Source organism: Camelus dromedarius, chromosome 9 (assembly GCF_036321535.1).
Source record: "Camelus dromedarius isolate mCamDro1 chromosome 9, mCamDro1.pat, whole genome shotgun sequence".
NCBI lineage: Eukaryota > Metazoa > Chordata > Mammalia > Artiodactyla > Camelidae > Camelus > Camelus dromedarius.
The window spans coordinates 80,056,500-80,072,061 of NC_087444.1; the positions used below are offsets into that span (position 1 = coordinate 80,056,500).

Genomic DNA, 15,562 nt, shown 5'->3' on the forward strand with positions numbered 1-15,562 from the left:
TACTGAGGCCCGTTTCGTGGCTTAGCATGTGACCTGTCCTGGAGAATGCTCCACGTGCACTTGAAAGGCATGTGGCCTCTGCTGGTGTCAGATGGAATGCTGTCTCCATCAGTCAGTAAAGTCCATCTAGTGGGATGTGTCCTGTGCGGCCAGTGTCTGTCTCCTTACTTCTTTCTCTGGGAGTGGGGTTTTAAAGTCCTCACCATTGTTGTGTCAGTTTCAGGTGTACAGCAAAGGGATTCAGAGACATACATTCTTTTTCAGATTCTCTCCCATTATAGGTTATGACAAGATACTGAGTATAGTTCCCCATGCTATACAGCAGGTCCTTGTTGTTTCTCTGTTTTCCACATCGTAGTGTGTATATGTTAATCCCCAGCTTCTTAATTTCTCTGCCCCTGACCCTTCCCCTTTGGTAACCATAATTTGTTCTCTGTGTCTGTGAGTCTATTTCTGCTTTGTAAGTAAGTTCATTTGTATCATTTTTTTTTTACTCCACATACGTGATACCGTATATTTGTCTTTCAGATGCTTTGCTTCTTTCTCACCACTTGCAGTCAACATAATTTTGGAAGTCCTAGCCACAGCAATCAGAAAAGCGAAAGAAAAATAATCCAAATTGGAAAGGAAGAAGTAAAACTGTCACTGTTTGCAGATGACATGGCACTATACGTAGAAAATCTTGAAGACGCCCCCAGAAAAATCCATTGAGCTCATCAATGAATTAGGTACCGCTGCAGGATCCAAAATTAACATGTAGAAATTTGTTTCATTTCTGTATAGTAACAGTGAACTGTCAGAAAGGAAAATTAAGGAGACGAGCCCAATTACCACATCAAAAATAATAAAATACCGAGCAATCAATCTATCTCAGGAGGTAAAAGGCCTGTCCTTGGAAAACTTAAGACACCGATGACAGAAACTGAAGATGACACAGACAGGTGGAAAGATATACCGTGTCCTTGGACTGCAAGATTCAGTATTGTTAAAACGATCACACTACCCAAGGCAATCTACAGATTTCAGTGCAACCCCTATCAAATTACCAATGGCATTTTTCACATAAATGGAACAAAAAATGACCCCAAACAGCCACAACAATCTAGAGAAAGAATGGAGCTGGAGGAATCACTCCCTGACATCAGACTATACTACAGAGCTAGAGTAATCAGAAAGTATGATGTCAGCCTGAAAACAGACACACAGATCAACAGAACCGAACAGAGAGCCCAGAAATAAACCCGCACACTTGGGGTCAGTTTACTCTACGACACAGGGTCAAGAACATACGATGAACAAAAGACAGTCTCTCTCAGTAAGTGGTTCTGGGAAAACCGGGCAGCTACATGTAAAAGAATGCAATCAGAACATTCTCAGACACCATATACAAAAGTAAACAAGATGGAGTACAACCTAAATGTAAGACCAGATACTATAAAACTAGAGGAAAACACAGGCAAAACACACTTTGACATAAATCACAGCAGTATTTTTTTGGATCCGTCTCCTAAAATGAAGGAAATAAAGGCAAAAATAAACAAATGCGACATAATTAAACTTAAAAGCTTTTTCTGAAGAAAGGAAACCGTTGACAAAATGAGAAGACAGTGTCCTGAAACAGAGGAAATATTTGGACACGGTATGACCGATAATGGATTAATGTCTAATATATATAAACAATGCATACAATTCAACATCAAAGAAACAAATCAATTTAAAAATGGGCAGAAGATCTGAACAATTTTCCAAAGAGGAAATGCTGATTTTCAGTAGGCACATGAAAAGATGCTTAACATCAGTCATCAAGCAAATGAAAGTGAAAAACACAGTATCACCTCACACCTGTCAGAATGCCTATCTTCAAAATAGCACAAATAACAAATGTTCGCAAACTATGGAGAATAGGGGACGCTTGTACGCTGTTGGTGGGAATGTATATTGGTCCAGCCACTGTGGAAAACAGAATGGATGTTTGTGAAAAAAGACTAAAAACAGGCTTACCATATGATCCAGCAATTTCATTCCTGTGCATATATCCAAAGGAAATGAAGATACTAGTTCAAAAAGGTACACGCACCCCAGCGTTCACATCAGCATCATTTACAATTCCCATGATGTAGAAGCAACCTAAACGTCCGTCGACAGATGACTGGATAAAGAAGTGTTGGTGTACTTATACAATGGAACACTGCTCAGACATAAAACAGAATGAGGTAATGGCATTTGCAGCTACATGCATGGACTTGGAGGGCATTACGCTAAGTGAAACAAGTGAGACAGAGAAAGACAAATAATGTATGATATCACTTGTAATGTGGAATCTAAAAAGTACAACAAAATATTGAAGATAACAAAAAAGCAGCAGACTCACACATACAGAGAACAAAGTCGTGGTTACCTCTAGGGAGAGGAGGGGGTGGGAAGTGTAGGGTTGGGGGTGTGAGGGTACAAACTACTGGGTGTAAGACAGGCTCAAAGCTGCAGTGTACAACACAGGTAATACAGTCCGCCCTTTGTCATAACTGTAAATGGAAAGTAACCTTAAAAATTGTATAAAAAACTAAAGGAAAAAACTTACCAAATTGTAAAATTCAAGTATGTGCAGTTTATTTCACATGATTTATATCTTCTTAAAGCTTTAAAATATGGTTCGAAATAAAAATCTGCAATTCCTTCTGTCTTTGGAAGTCAGGTTGAGTATGCTGATCCCCCATCTCTCTCCTCATGCCCTGGTGGAGGTGCCTTGCCTCACTGGTAGCAACACTGGTGAGCCGCGGGGGGCCGTTTCCACCTGAGTTAAGAGAAATGCAGGCTGCGTTAACACATCCCCCTCTTCCTCATCCTGCTCATCTTTGTGTACAGCAAAGATGTGAAAGGAAAAGCCCAGATGGGCTCCAGTATTCCACAAGGGCTTTTTTTCACAGCCGTGGCCCTTACTCACACGAGGTACACGGCCCAGGAGGCCAGAGGATTTCTGCGCCTGCTCATCCTTCACGGCCAGTGACTAAACACGTGGATGCCATTTTGATAGAGGGACATTCCAACCAATCTGCTGAGTCTCCTTCCTCCGATTCCTTTAAACCTAATGTTTTTGTCACAAATATGATTCCTACTGTACTTACAACCAGGGATACTACTCTAAGGAGTTAATGGGCAGCAGGACCTGTGGCCCCTCTGCAGGACCTGGAGAACAGATTTACCTCATTAATACTGAGCAATGCAACTTCTCCTGTGAACTGTACAAGTTCATGTTTCTCAAGAAGCAAAAGAAGTTGTCATAGGTGTGCCCTTCACAAAATCATGGCACTCAGACTACAAACTGACTCTGGGTAGCAATGCAAACTAGGCCATCACTTTGTCCCCTCTGAGGCACATAAAGTTTGGGATCCCAACAAAAACCGTTCATCCCTTTATGTTAGCAGAGGCCACTTATTTTCAAACCACCCCCATACAAGGAATAAAATTCCCATGAGTAAGCAGCAAGGCCTTCCTTCAGAATCACAAACCAGAGCAATAGGGGGCAGGCTGTTCTCAGGTTCACGATTGGAGGATGGAACATTCCATCACAGGACTCACGTGAGACCAAGAGTATTACTGAAAAAGTAAGCCATCTTTTCAAGTCACCAGCAAAGTCCTGAGCCAAAAGTGGGCCAGCTCCTCGGCCTGATGCATCAAAGAGGAAGCAATGAGTGCCCAGGTGCTCACTGTTCCCTCCAGCAAGTGGAGGACACCACCATGTGTTTCCCCAGCACACTGCGGGGTGAGTGGTGGGGAGAGGCTTTTACTCTAGAACTGCAGGGACAGATACCTGCCAGCACAAAGACAGACATGTGGGTCAGTGGATCAGAACAGAGAGCCCACAGACCTACAGTCAGTCCATCCTCAACACAGGAGGCAAGAACACACAATGGAGAAGAGACAGTCTAGTCTCTTCAGCAAGTGGTACTGGCACAGCTGGCCAGTCTCATGTAGACCAATGTGGTCAGAACACTCCCTCCTCACACCACACTGCATCATGTGGGAGCTCTAATTTGTTGTTAGAGCACCTCCACATGCATACATGATGCAGCAAAATTGAACTCAAAACGATTTATAAAGACCTAAATGTAAGACGTGATACCACAAAACTCCTAGAAAACATAAGCAAAACACTGAGATAAATCATACCAATATTTTCTTATATCAGTCTCCCAAGGCAAAAGAAGTAAAAGCAAAAATAAATAAATGGGACCCAATTAAACTCACAAGCTTTTGCACAGCTAAGGAAACCATAAAGAAAACGAAGACAACTTACAGAATGGGAAAAAAATGTTTGCAAATGATGTGACCAACAAGGGGTTTATTTCCTAAATATACAAACAGCTCATACAGCTCAATAAAAACATACAAATCACCCAATCAAAAAATGGGCAGAAATCCTGAATAGACATTTCCCCAAAGAAGACATATACATGGCCAATAGGCATATGAAAAGATGCTCAACATTGTTAATTATTAGAGAAATGAAGATCAAAACTACAATACATTATCATTTCACGCTGGTCAGCATGGCCATCATCAAAGAGTCTACAAATAAAACATGCTGGAGAGGGTGTGGAGTAAAGGGAACTGTCCTACATTGTTGAGGGGAATAAAAACTGGTGCAGCCACTATGGACAACAGTATGGAGGTGCCTTAAAAAACTGAAGTTAGAGCAAGCACAGAATGCAGCAATCCTACTCCTGAGCATATATCCAGAAAAGGCAATAGCTGCAATCCAAAAAGATACACGCACCCCAGTGTTCACAGCAGCACTATTTACCACAGCCAAGACATGCAGTAACATGGATGGACCTAGAGATTATCATACCAAGTAAAGTCAGTCAGAGAAAGACAAATACTATATCACACATGGAATCTAAAAAAAAAAAAATACAGATGAACTTGTTTACAAAACACAGACTCACAAACATAGAAAACAAGCTTATGGTTACCAAAGGGGAAAGTGAGTGGGGAGGGATAAATTAGAAGTTTGAGATTACCAGATAGACTACTATACATAAACAACAAGGACCTACTGTACAGCCCAGGGAACCATATTCAATATCTTGTAATAACCTATAATGAAAAAGAATTCATATATGTATAACTAAGTCACTTTGCTATACACCAGAAACTAACATGGTACTGTAAATCAACTGTACCCCAATAAAAATAAAATAAAAATAGAGAATTTCAGAGGTGTTCCTCAAGAACAGACCATGGTCCACGTGAACAGTGACCATTTCAGTGATGACAGCTCCTGACACAAGCAGGCATGAGGAAAACGTCAGCTAGAGGAAACAGACCCTGCAGTACACAAGCTGGACAAGGTTACCTAGCCACGGCGAGGGCAAATAAGGTGCGATCCATTAAGACAACTGCAAAAGGTCTGCGTCTGACACCTTCCTGTGATGCTGCAGGGAGCAGGTGTCGGGGCTGCTCAGGGAGAATAGAGGGCAGTGCTCAGACCTTACAGTACCAACCCCAGCACCTCCCCCAGGGAACTGAAGGAAGCGGTGTCCATGGTCCTGATGTGAGGACAGCGCTGCCACTGGGAAAGGGGAAGGGCAGAGACCAGCTCAGGGAACAGGGGCGGGTTTGAGGCTATTACCCAGGGAGGTGGCAAGTGCCAAGTTCGCCAGCATCACAGCACGGTACAGGCATCTGAGCCTCATCAAGGAGAACCTGTTCCTCCAGAAAAAGTTCACAGCTACATCTTCAAAGGTCACGCCATCCTGCTATGATGGTGACAGATGAAGCCACAAACAGCCCACTCCCAAGGAGCCACAATCCATTCCTTCCCACCCCAAAGCTCCTCAACTCAGAGGAGAAATCAGGCCCCAGTACTACTGGTGCCACTTTCTCCTCTTGGGTCCACTGATCACTGGGTAAAGCCATCAGCAGCGAGAGGCAGGCAGGCAGGCAGAGATTTGAGCGGTGGGACTAGCCCAGTAGGACCCACACATCCACAGGCAACTCCCCTGGAATGGCTGTCACCATGTAATTCTCAGTGCAGCGCCTTAGGCCACCAGACATGCTCTCTGTCTGACCAAACATCACTACAGAATGCATGGTCCTCGCCTCCAGATCCCACAGCCACAAGCCATGCCCACACAGGTGTCTCGTTGCCCTTCTCATGTTACTTGTACTTCAGTCTCCCCTTCATACCACCACTGGTGAGGGTTTAATTCCCACCCCAAGTCTGTGGCCAGACACCACCTGACACTGGCCAGATGCAGTCAACAGCCATTTATTAATCAGGTATTAGTAAGTGGGAGAGGACACACACCAAACAAAGGCCACGTGCAGGGTGGACCCCAGGAAAGTGACCAACCAAGGGCTGTGGGATCAGGAGGGCAGGGCGCCCCACTTCCTCCAGGAGAATGTGATTGGCTGCACGTTGGTAGGGACTGAAACCCACCCCAAAGGGATACACAGGAACTGCACCTACTCTGTTGAGACAAAGGGCTGTGAGGCTAGGAGGCATCACCTGTGAAAGGAGAGGATGGAGGGAAAGCTGGACTCCGGCACTGGAGGGCACCCTTTTTTCACCAGATGTCAAGGCAGCACATCTACTGGCCAGAATTTTAGAACTTAACAACACAGCTGGGCAGACAGCTTCCAGAATATGCTTCACAAATTCAAACAAGATCCAGTATGACCACAGACGTGGTACAGGTATGGTTCCCAACAGCAATGGCAGCCCCAACACTGTGTGAAGGTCTCATTGGACTCCTCGCCTCAGACTTAGCTACACAGAACCACACGTGGACCTCACACAGCCATGGTCGTACACTTACTGAGCTCTCAGCACTTACAGCCTTCCTCCATCCACCCAACCCTCACGCAGAGCCCAGTCCCACTGACGACCCACCCAGGTCTGGTGACTCACAGGTTACTGAGTTTCCCTGACCATATCCACCCAGGTGAAAGGAACACCCCAGACTCCCCCAGAGTCCTCACAAAATCTTGGTTGATACCATAGGGTGGTAAAAACGCACCTATTTCAGCCTGAGTATGTTTAAATATGCACAATTTATGGCAACACAATTAGTCAGACCTTGTTTTTCATGGGTTCCGCCTACTTACGCCTACTATAAATTTTCCTACTTACCAAAATTGGAAACCCCTCCAAGCAATACTTACACTTTTATACTCACTGACAAACACATGCAGAGACACAAAAATGTGTGTGAGACAGACAAGGTGACGCTCTGCCTTCTCATTTCGGCTCTCAACAACGTAAACAAGTGTTCTTGCCATGATCTATTGAGTGCCCCATTTGTGCATTTTTTGGTGATTCTGTGGTCCAAGACAGCCTCCAGACCTGGTGTTTACATGCTGTCTAGTGTTCCTAAGCACAAGGGGTGTGCCTAGAAAATTCTTGTTATAAGCACTGCTCAGGCATGACTCATAGTGCTGTCGGCCAAGATTTCAATGTTAAACAAATCAATGAATAAATAGTAAATGAACGTCTTTAAACAAACATGGAAAACAAAGTTATGTATTGATTGGCTGACAAATATGTTGTGACCAGGGATCCAGATTCACTAATTCAGTGTTCACAGCGACTCTTAGAACATGACTATAATGAATGACAACTGATCGTTCTTCAATAAAGCTGTTATAAAAGTTTAAAAATTTACAGTGTTCAGGATATAGTTCCTATAGTCTGAAGATTACTGTGCTCCATAGATCTAAAGGAGAAAGAGGCTTGTTACTCATTAGAACATTCCAGGCTGGAAGTGCTAAGGCAGGAAGGGGAACCCTGAAGTCCCTAACGGGCTTTGTGGGGGTTGAGGTCATAGGTCTTTGGACAAGCTGCTTCTCTGTGAGAGCCAGCTTCCTGATTATTAACCATTTTTCCCATAAAGGACCCTCAAATCTATGCTTGGCTTCTCTGCTGAGGGGTCATGTTCAGAACTAGGACTGGGTGGAGGCTATGGATAGAATCACTCTGTGAAGCAAGACCCAACTCTTCACCAGAGACTCCAGGAGAGGACTTTGTGTAGTATGTCCTCATGGAATGGTGTCCATGTCCTGAAATGCTGTCAAAGGCGTAGACCATCCCTGGGGAGTAGAAACCATATACCTATTCCTTCCCTAAACAAAGAGGAGGCTCTTTCGGTGAGGCCAGTGCCTTGGTCTTCAACTTCCCAGCCTCCAGAAGAGTGAGAAATAAATGTTTACTTAACCATGCAGCCATGGTAGTTTGTTAGAGCAGCATGAACTAAGACAGCTTATTTCCTGTGTCCCACCAAGGGCTCTCGACTCTGTCCCCACAATGAGCAACTATATGGGACTTAGGTGATATAAGTATTAAAGGAAAGAAAGGACAGACGGCATCTAGGTTTAGCCCAGAACAATGAGAGCTCACAGGAAAGAAAACTGTTACAGAGAGAACTTCGGAGGAGGGTCTTACAACAACAGACCACAACCCACGTAAGTAATAATGATGTCAGTGTGGGTAATTCCTGGCAGAGGCATGAGGAAATGTCTGGTAGAGAAAGAAAGTTAAACCTGGGTCACACAGGTGCCTTGGATCCAGAGAAAGTCACCTGGCCAGGGAGAGGGCAAGTAATGTGGGACTCGTTAGGATGAGTGTAAGGCTCCTGCGCCTGCGCCCACCCGGGAGTCTGCAGGAAGGCAGGTGTTGGGCCTGCTCAAAGACAGGAGGGCAGTCCTACCAGCCACAGCACCTACCCAGCAAACTAAGGAAGCAATGCCCACGTGAGACGGACACAGCTGGCCCTGGGGAAAGGCGAGGGGCAGAGACTATCTCTGGGCACAGGGGTGGGTGTGAGGGCCTCACCCAGCAAGGTTACAAGTGCCAGGTTCTCCAGCTCCACGCCATGGTGCAGGCGTTTCTGAGCCTCATCAAGGAGACCCCACTCCTTCAGAGAGTACACAGCAACATCCTCAAAGGTCACACTGCCCTGCCAGGATGGTGACAGATGAACCACAAACAGTCCACTTCTGAGTCACAATCCCTCCCCTTACACATCTATCCCACACCCACCCTCCTCCCAAGCTTCCTAACTCAGCGTTTTAAGAAACCAGGCCTTGGCACTACTGATGCCATTGTGTCTACATGAGCCTACTAATCGCTGGATCCAGACATCAGCAACAAGAGGCAGGTGAACAAATGGACAGTTGACCTTTGAGCAACACAGATTTGAACTGCAAGGGTCCACGTATACTTGGATTTTTTTCAATACATACATATTACAGTACTAGATGATCTGTGTATAGGTTGGTTGAATCAGCAGATGTGGAACCACAGACACAGAGGGCCTCACTGTAAATTTTTATGTGAATTTTTTAAGTGTGTGCAAGGTTGGTGCCCTAACCCTTGTTTTTGTTTTTGTTTTTGTTTTGTTTTTTACCCTAACCCTTGTTGTTCAAGGCTCAACTGTAAATCCAAGCCATGGGCCTGGCATAGTGGGATCCAGCTGCTCCTATTACACTGGTATGGCCAAGGTCTCAAAACTAGACCCTGGAACCATCAGGTAAACTCCCTCTCCAAGTACACATCAGTCTTTACAATGCACGTCGCTCACACCTCTGGATTCCACAGCCACATGCTCTTGGCTGCCACCCCCTTGTCCCTGGTCTCCCCATACGTGACTTAATTAGTATCTCTTCACCCCACTGTTGAGGGTAGAATTCCTGCCCTATGGTTATGGAGACAGCCAAATACCTGACACCTGACACTGAACAGATGACACACATTTATTAAATCACATATACTCACAGCCTGGGAGACAAGGACACACCACACCACACAGGGCCACATGGAGGTTTTACTCCAGAAGAGAGTAAACCACCAGGGGCTGTAGGACATAAGCTTTGTAGTATCGAGAGAGAGGTGTTCCTTGGCTCCCAAGGGAGGATTGGTAGGAACTGAATCCCACTACAAAGGGATAAACAGGAACTGCTCTGATCTTGAAAAACTCACACTCAGTAACTTGCACTCCGGCCACTTAAACCATCCCATTTTCATCACCCATCTTAAGGCTGCCCATAATGGGCCTATGCTGTAACAAGGCAGATGACATCCAGATTATGCTGGACACATTCAAACTCGACCCAGTGTTACCCCAGACATCCCATGGCTTTCACTAGCAGCACAGCCTCACAACTTTCTATCCAGGTTTCCCTGCCTGGCTCTGCTCCTTGCCTCAGACTTTGTCACACAGAATCATGTGTGGCTGAGACAGCAGCGGCCCTCTTCCACTTCTGTGCTTCACTTGCTGTCCCCTTGCCACGCGCAGTCTTCCTCTGTCCACCTATCCCTCATTCCAGGTCCAGCCCCTGTTGGCCTCCCTGGGCCTAGTGACTCTCACAGAAGACCACATCTGCTCCTGACCTCATCCTCCACGCTGAATGGAAAACAAGCCCCACCAAAGTCCTCACACAACCCTGGTGTGTACGGAGTGGTAAATGAGCACCAGCTGCGGCCTGAGCGTCGTTCGCACCTCAATTACTATGACCCTGCACCCATCTCATGTCCACTCATCTCTTGGGAGCCTTGGCCACCTGCCAGACAATACTGTCTCTGAGGGTCTTAACGAAGTTACAAGTACCGGGTTCTCCAGCATCATGTCTGAGAGCCTCCCCAACTCCTTTCCCACCCCTCAAGGTGGGACCCAAGGACTGGGGGGGGGGGTACACTTAACAGACTAAAGACACAATAATCCAGAGAACATGTGGTTCGGAGTCAGGGCCGGTGACCGAATGGACACCCTCTACTTGGCTGTGTCGGTTCACACGCGCTTCTGCAGCCGTGGGAATGTGGGGAAAGTGATGCGTTTGGGGGGGGGGGGGGGGTTCGATGGGCTCAGGCCTCCCTGTACCCTCGCCTGGCCCTCAAGCCTGGGGTAGCTGTTTAACGACTCTGCTCAGCGCTCAGTTCGCCCTTTACCAGGCTTCCCCCCGCCTGGGGGCCCGTCCCCGCGCCGTCACGCCGTCTGTCAGAAACACGGCCCCACCCGCGGCCGCCTCCCCGGCCTGGACCCCGGGGCCCGGGCCGCAGGCACGCGAGCAGGCGCCCCGCACTCGGGCTCTAGTGTCCGGCGGGAGAGGGCGGTGCGGGCCCGGAGGACGCGCGTTTACCTGCGGCGGGTCCCTCAGCGCAGCCGTCGCCATCGGGGTCTGAGGGCAGGAGCGGCGGGGGAGGAGGGGAACAAGGGCGCGGGGGTCCGTATCCCAGGCCCGGCGCGGGGCTCCCCGGGCGGCGTCGCCGAGCCTCGGACCCGCTTCTGTGCCGCGTGGACCACGACGCTTCTCGGACCTTCTCAATCCCGTCTCCTCAGTCCCTGCCCAGCGCTCCGGAGCCACAGCCCCAGAGCAGTTAAAATGGCCGCCAAGAGGCGGCGACAGGAAGTCCCGCCTCTACCACTCGTGCCTCAGACGGAAACGCTCTCTTCATGAGGTTTTTGGTTGGCTGAGTGACGCAGCTGCCTGTCGAGGTGCATTCTGGGTAATGTATTTCCCGTAGAGCCACAGGAGCCCAGCCGACCTCCAGTGAAGAAGGCGTTGCTCCGCCGCCAGGGGCGCTAGGAAAGGGCGCCGCTGGGTTCCCGGGCGGAGGAGGGACTTAGCTCCTTCTTAAAGAGGCCGCGCTCAAATTTCTCGGGAGCCCGTCAGCAGTTGATGGATCACGCAGGTGTTTGGAGACTTTAGTTGAGACGCTCTGAGGTTTAACATGCTCTCACAGGCTAAACGTATCCTTTCAGATGCTTCCAAAGTCTCTGTTGCTCCACAGAGTTATCCAGTCACAAAAGGTGTGACTGGTAGAGGACACTCAAAAATGATCGTCCTTCAATTCAAATGTCAGAATGATTAAAATTCAACCATGTTTAGGAATTCAAGAAACTATCTTTCACAGTCATATGCAAAAATAATAATAATGGCTCTGAAAGAAACTGAGACAATTCTAAGGGAAAAAAATTGCAAAAAAAAAACCCCAACACACTGTGGTATTGGTATAAGGGCGTACAATTTAGGTCATAAATGTAACAGAACAGAATATCGGGCACACACAAAGATATATGTGTATGATTTTATCCTTGATTTATGGGTATAGTGGCACCAGATAGCAGTGGGAAATACAAGCTTTTAAGGATGTTCTGGAGTACTGAAGTATGCAAATGGTTAAAATGCGACTTTAGACTTCTTCAAACTGGACACAAATATTAGCTGCAGGTAGATAAGGCTTACTTGGAATGACAGAAATGATTGTTTTTATAAGCTGATTGAAGAGAATGCAGATCAGATGTACACAAAGAAGGATTTCTCAAAACAGACTCAAAAACATGACAGGGAGTATGTATCCAAATAGAGCCAACTACATTGAAAGAGAGGGTCTATTATAATAAAATACCAAGAAAATTGAAATAACCGGCCACAGAGTTGAGAAGACATTTGAATTATTTATAATTGTTTAAGAGCTGGTCTATAAATAGTAAATTTATGTAATAAATAAGTCCTACAAATTAATTAGATAGAAGTCATCTCAAAAGAATTAAAACCGTTTTTTATAGATGACAAGAATTCCAAAAAGCCAACCATATCAATAAGAAGAAAGACTTTGAAAGTCGAACCTTAAATCAGAATGACCTCAGTGAATGGCAGACTGGGAAACTAACAGCCCTTGCTCCTCCTAAAAACACTGAGTAAACAACAACATGCTAATCAAAATAGCTTTGTGAGTACTACAGAAACCAGTTGAGGGTCTGCAGAAACCAAGCAAACACCCCAACCAAAAAAAAAAAAAATCCACAATTAAAATGATAAGGAATCTGAGGGTATTTTCGCTTGCCCTAGCCCCATGCCCTCCTCCCTGACACCACACAGGCGGGTGGAAGTGGCCCAATTCTCAGTTCTGCTCTGGGAAAGAAAGGAAAACTGAAGGACTTGATTGCAATCTTCTGGTGTGTCTGAAGCCTGACCAACGGTCTGGTTTCTGCATTGCCTGTCTCAGCGCTGATGGTAAGGGCGGCAACAGTTTGAAAGTCAGGATGGAGACCAGTCAGGGACTAGCAGATTCCAAGCCTTGGGACAGCTGCCAGGAACTGCAGTCCTGCCTGCAGGTGCCTGGGGACAAAAAGGTTATGGCAGAGGAATGCAGTAGAATGTTTAATGCTGAGTAAAATGAGGGGAGGGTGGGACTATTAGGGAAATTAAGACACTAAATGCTGCATACTGTGTAGGCAGAACTTGGGGAACCCACACTGGCACACACTGGAGGGAAGAGGCGGGTCCAGAGAAGTTCTGACAAAGCCTTTAGCCTCCACAATGGGTTGGTTAGTAAAGATTTTTCTCTGCGTGGAGCCAGGCCCTAGAGGCTTGGAGAGGTGGCTTAATGTGACAACTAAGGGAATAATGGTCACATCACCTTTGCCTAATCACAAGTATGACATCCCTCTTAAGACGCACGCTCAAGGGAAGGGAGTTATAGAGCCTTGTGCATCAGGAGGCAGGAGTCTTGGGGGCCATCTTATAATTCCACCTGCTGCAGTGGATTTTGCTAAGAGACACCTGCCCAAGAAGACTTATGCTTGCTATATTCTTGATAAAAAACAGTCCAGCCTCTCCATGCCAGCATCCCTATATGGTATGTAGCACTTTGCCAGCAGAACTAACCCTGGAGGAGGGACCACACTGGCTACCAATGACCAGAGGGCCTCACCGCAGACCTCAGTGGACTCCAGAGGCACGAAGGTGTGCTGCAGCCTGGCCTCCCATCTTTCTGGGCCCCCACCTGGTTTGGAATCCTGGAATATAATCACTCTGAGAATTATCGACGATCGAATGGATTTCTGCCTGGCTTCCTCTGGTACCACCTAGCTCCCAGGAAAGTTTTGAATTGTGGGGCATAACCAACTGGCACTGGCCGAGTTTTTTTAAGAGTTAGTACCTGCCCCTTCAGACATGTTATATCCACTATAGGTAATCCAGAGGTCATAATATTTGTTGGGAAATATTCAAACTTGCTTTGCCTTGTTGGCTGGCAGATGAACCAGCTGCTGGCCCAACAATTATTTGCTGATTAGGAAAATGTTTTTAAAATCAGTTGCCATGGGCTGAATGTTTATGCTCACTCCTTCCCCAAATTCAGTCATCACACCCCAGTAGGATGGTATTTAGAGGCAGGGCCTTTGGGAAAAATCAGATCATGAGGGTAGCACCCTCGTGAATGGGATTATTGACCTTACAACAGGACCTACACCAGGACCCGACCACGCTAGCGTCCTGATCTTGGACTTCAAGTCCAGAACTGTTATTTAAGCTGTCCAGTCAATGGTACTTTTTATGGCCGACTAAGACAGCAGTGTGGCATGTTAGTGTCTCCCGAGTTAGGTCTTGTCTCAGAGGGTCTGGGCATGGCCTTGTCTAAGGGTAAGAAGCCACACAAAGGGACACTGAAGGCCCACCCAGGCTCTGAGACTCATGAGCCAGGGCAGCACACTGACAGCTACTTTCCCTGTGAGCTGGGCCACTCATCCCACCTGTAACCCTTCCTGGCTGCAATGTGCAGGCAGGTGCAAATTATTGGCTGAGGCAGCCTCTGGGATGTCCCATTTCTAATCTATAGTCCCATTACTCCTTTGTCACATTGTCTGTTATACAGTTTTTAATTTAAGAAAGGTGGAAACTGAGTCAGGAGACTTGGACCTGGCTTCAGTTCATCCCCAAATTAGACTAATTTTTTAAACAGCTCGATTGAGATCGAATTCACATACCACAACAATAACTCTTTTAAAGAGTACAACTCCGTGGTTTCTGGACCACTCACAGGTTTGTACAGCCATCACCGCTATGGTAGCCACAGCATAAGCTGCTCCACCTTGAGCAGCAGAGACTCTGAAACCTACATACATTCCTCTTTCCTGCTTAGAGTTACAAATAATGGCTGGCTAGCGAAGGGAGAATTAATCTTGCTTGAGAATTCCAGGGATGGCTTTAAGGAGGGGGTAGCAGACGGACCTTGGAGTAGAAGACTGATTGCACATGAGACCATCAAAGAGGATGTTACCCAGACTGCCCCGCGGCCAGTCTCAGGATGATCATCGGAGCTGCCTGTGCTGTTCTGCACGTTGCCACCCACCTGTGAACCCCCGAAACTCCTCTTTAAAACTCTGTCCTCTAACCAGCACTTGGAGATGGTCCCAGGACATTAGTCCACCATCTTCCCAGGTGGATGGCTTCTTGACCAAAGTAACTTTATCACCAACACTTGTCTCCCGAGTATTGGCCTTTCTAGTGGTTAGCAGCTGAACTTGGGGTTGGTACCAGCTTTGTCTGGTTACAGTCCTTTTTTCTTTTTTTTAACATTTTCATTGCCCCCCAAAGAAAGCCCTACACCCACGAACCATCCTTCCCTTTTCTCCCCTCCCCCAGCACCTAGAACCACTTACCTACTTTCAGCCTCTATGGAATTGCCTGTTCTGGGTATTTCATATAAATGGAATCATACAATGTCTAACCTTTTGTGTCTAACCTCTTTGTGTATTTTGAAGGATCATCTATTTTGTAG

The 15,562-nt window shown here is 46.6% G+C and overlaps 1 protein-coding gene and 1 long non-coding RNA gene across 2 annotated transcripts in view; one reads left to right on the plus strand and one right to left on the minus strand.

Moving 5' to 3' along the window:
- The window catches only part of LOC105096816 (zinc finger protein 154), a 20,798-nt gene extending 18,118 nt beyond the window's left edge, over positions 1–2,680 (plus strand). Inside the window, exon 10 of the mRNA XM_064489950.1 lies at positions 529–2,680. The gene's annotated coding sequence lies outside the window, so the exon portion shown is untranslated. The remainder of the gene's footprint in view (positions 1–528) is intronic.
- On the minus strand, positions 2,583–11,401 carry LOC116154688 (uncharacterized). The gene is made up of 2 exons (XR_004138626.2): positions 11,137–11,401; positions 2,583–2,791 (listed from the first exon to the last, which is right to left on the minus strand). It is a non-coding gene; the product is annotated as an uncharacterized LOC116154688 (long non-coding RNA).
- Positions 11,402–15,562: the final 4,161 nt, after the last annotated feature.